This window comes from Pteropus alecto, unplaced genomic scaffold (assembly GCF_000325575.1).
Source record: "Pteropus alecto unplaced genomic scaffold, ASM32557v1 scaffold98, whole genome shotgun sequence".
Classification (NCBI taxonomy): domain Eukaryota; kingdom Metazoa; phylum Chordata; class Mammalia; order Chiroptera; family Pteropodidae; genus Pteropus; species Pteropus alecto.
The window spans coordinates 15,337,004-15,337,653 of record NW_006443570.1 but is presented as its reverse complement, the minus strand read 5'-3'; positions in this window follow the sequence as shown (position 1 = coordinate 15,337,653).

Here is a 650-nt window from a genome sequence, read left to right as displayed (position 1 = left end):
CCAGACAGGTCTCAGTACTAGCCTCCCTGGTCACCATCTCCAACAGAAGAAGAGGCACCTAGCTAAGAGACTTACGTAGGTTATCTCCAAAGTAGGGGCTATTGACCCTACTTTAACATATATGCAGAGCACAGCTCAGATTGGGCAGGTGGGAAAATACTCAAGCTCTAAAGTCACTGAAACTGAGCAAGCAAGGAGCTAATGAGTCCATAGCAAGGTCCAGCTCTAGCAGCCCTTTCCTGGCTGCTAGCACACCTGCTGTGTGCCAGGCCCTCTGAACCCCGGGAGTTTGCCAGAGAACCAGACACAGCCCTTTGCCAGTCAGCATTCACCAGCTAGAATCACTAAACTTGGTACTGTGACATCGTAGAAAGAAGAGTAGCTGCCATTCCCAGCTGTGTGACTGGGTATACTTCTCATTTGGAGTCTTCTCCCTAAAGCGAGAACACCTATTCTAGCCCTTAAGGATGTTGTATTCACTGAGGATAACCTGTGCTAACAGAGCAAGTGCTCAACAAGAAATGTTGCCCTCCAGAGCCAGGCAGTCATTTAGGCCAGGGGTTCTCGACGAGGGCATTTGGGGTCATCAGGGTGATGAGAGGCTGCTGCTGCTGCTGGCAGATACCTCCTGGCAGCCGGGAATGTAAAAT